The 3,014-nt window shown below is 39.2% G+C and overlaps 1 pseudogene; it reads right to left on the bottom strand.

The window, feature by feature from the left end:
- Nucleotides 1-979, bottom strand: LOC141838151 (uncharacterized; annotated as a pseudogene).
- Nucleotides 980-3,014: the final 2,035 nt, after the last annotated feature.

The following is a 3,014-nucleotide window of genomic DNA, read 5'->3' as shown; positions in this document are numbered from 1 at the left end:
AGCTATCTATTATATGTTGTAGACAGGAAGTTGCTAAAAATTCGGACCGTAAAGAAAAGGATCTGCATGCAAGAGGATCATGAAGAATTGTTGTTGTAGCCTGGGAATGGGATGGATGACGAGTCGAAAACATAGAGATCGCCCGTCGTCGCCCAACCACCACCTTTGATGCCGTTGCTGCTCCCGCCGCCGCCATCTTTGATGCCCTTGCTGCTGCTCCAGTAGTACTGTTGGTGATAGTTTCCGGAAGGAGCTGAATATGGTCTCGGCAAGATGAACCCTAAATGAGACGCCTGATCCTCCATTTTCACCGGCGGGAGGTTAACGCTGGCTGGAAACGAGGCAACGTCAACTTGGGCGGTCGTTGCGCCGCCGGCTCCAAGAAAGGGAGGTGCGGCATCTGTGGCAGGTTCCACTGCTCTATGTGACTCCCTGCGGCGGCGGCGGCGGCAGCGGCGGCCGCGTTTATCGTCGCAATTACTCCGGAACTCGGAGCAAGATAATTGCTCGTCTTGGACGAGGTGGAGGAGGACTTGGCGCTACTGTTGCGGCGGCGGCGGCAGGCCCCGCCGACGGGGACGCTGCGGAGGGAGCCGCCGCGGGTCCAGTAGCGGCGGCAGGCCTTGCAGAAGTGGCGCGGCTGCGAGAAGGAGTAGTTGTTGAAGTAGCAGAACTTGGTGTTGGTGGAGTCGCACCGCGGGCACCGGAGCGCCTGCTCCGGCGGCGGGACCTTCCCCAGCTGGGCGCGCTCCGCCGTCGAGATAGTAGGCTGAGCGGCGGCAACTCCTGGTGCCTGTGCAGAAGCAAGGCCAGCCTCGCCGCCGCCGGCTCCGGCTCCGATAGCAGCTGGCAGCTGAGGCAACATTGAATATTATGATCTTGCTTTAAGTTTGAGGAATTGAAATAAAGAAGAAAAATAGATGATCACCTGGTTCCAGTTGGGAGGATCAAGATGCACTGGGAAAGAGGAAAAACTCATTTTCACTTCTTCTTCTTCTTCTTCTTCAAATGAAGAGGAGGAAGAGCAGGATTTAAAAAGAAAAGAAAAATTTTAAAAATTAAAAAAGATCCTTTTATTTTGGTTATAGCAAAAGGAGCCTTATATTTATCATATATAGTGTAGAGGACACTCAGGTTTGTTAGAGAGTCCTTATAAAGGTTTGTTAGAGAGTCCTTATAATTAAAAAATATTTTATCTCTTATTTCTTGCTAATTATTTAGAAAGACCACATATACATATTAGAATACAAAGCATACACAAGGAAAGATACAATATTTTACTTGATTTATTACCTCTTAAGATTTGCTATTCCAAGATCTATGCACAATATCTTCTACTAACTTTCTCTTTTTTTTTTATAAAATATTGAAGGTACAGAAACCTCTTATACAAATGATGATTGATACTACAAGTAGAGTAACTTTTGCAATAAGAACAATAATGTTAAGACAATATTTCCAATGTGATTGTTTGTCTTTAAACTTTGTGACTCTTTATATAGTCTTCATTTCGATCGGGTCATTTTCGATCTCCCAAACCTTACTGAATAATTAGCCATCAAGCTTATCTACAAACAAGTCTCCTTTTATTCAATTTGGCTAACGTGATACCCTTCCAATCGCCTAAACACCTGGCCAATCTGAATCTCTGGCCGACTGACTCGATCATACACTCCACGTGTCCTTCTAGTTGCTCGGAGGTCCATCCAGTTGCAAACCACCTGAATTGCTCAGATCTCATACCTATTCAAAGGATAAGTATACAGGGTATAGGGTCGTCTAGATCCTTTAATGTCACCCGGAGTTCAGTCACTCGGAATCCTATTCCGATCACCTAACTATAGCTTAGTTCACTTGGCTTTAGTTTCTATCCAAGTCCCAAGAGCAGTTCACTCAACTCACCAGCTTACCTTGCGCAAACTTCGTCCCATCTTCTCGTCTCTCATATACAATGAGCTCTTCTAACTCACTCCTCGTCCATCTCTCTACTCCGCTGGGATTCTCTTTTGTTAGAGTCCTCGTACTTTAAATGTACCAAGTCCATTAGTTCCCTTCCCGTATCATCTTTATTGCTCACTTGAATTTTCTACCCCAAGGTTCACTGTCTCTGATACTCTTTGTTTTTTTTCAATCTCTTAGGTGTTTCATATCAGTATATCACCCTTAACTATACTCCATCGAATTTTGAGTCAAACACTTATGTGTTTTTCTAAGTCTCTACACACTTAAATACACGTATCAAAAACACAACAAAATCTAATTTAAATTTACTTGATCAAACATTAAAACTATGATACATACACTTGAGATTCCAAAAATCTCCCCATCAACTATTTAGATAACTAACAATATAAATCAACAATGAACTAGTTTTGATAATCCAAAGTAATTTTGACCCATATTGAAGCATTTTGATCAACATTAAAATAATTTTCAGTATTTTTTTTTATAATAATCTAGATGTCTTCGTCCGACTAATTTTAAAAATAGACGATTTTATAATTCATCTATCAGTAAATCTAAAATATAGTTTATGCATATTAAGAGATTGACATTCAAAATATTTATTTTATTAAGATTTTAATTTTGATCTTCTTATTTATGATTTAAATTTTAATCTTTTTATTTATTATTTTAATTACTTCACCATTGCATCATACCTACCGGGGCAACTAAAAATTAAGTTAGTGAGTGCATGTGTAACACACAAGAAGAAGATAACAAAAATCTGTCCTTATTTCTAATAATTTCACTTGATTATTAAATGGGATAGTTTGTGAATGTTACACATGTCAAATAAAAAAAGATATTTTTAGAATAAAAAATTATAATGAAATGTTATTTTAATATATTTATAAAATGGGATATATACTTCAATCCGAATCTTTTGACATGAAATAAATAAAAAATTATAAATGTTAAATACAAAAATCCGAGGTATTGATTCATGATTTTGACATGATTAGATATATGACATAATTAACTTCAATCCTAATCTTTTGATATGTAAAAAA

This window comes from Curcuma longa, chromosome 11 (genome assembly GCF_044706935.1).
Source record: "Curcuma longa cultivar G26 ecotype Majalengka, Jawa Barat chromosome 11, ITB_CL_G26_1.1, whole genome shotgun sequence".
NCBI classification, from domain to species: domain Eukaryota; kingdom Viridiplantae; phylum Streptophyta; class Magnoliopsida; order Zingiberales; family Zingiberaceae; genus Curcuma; species Curcuma longa.
The sequence above is the reverse complement of the archived record's forward strand: the minus strand, read 5'-3'. Positions and strand labels throughout refer to the sequence as shown.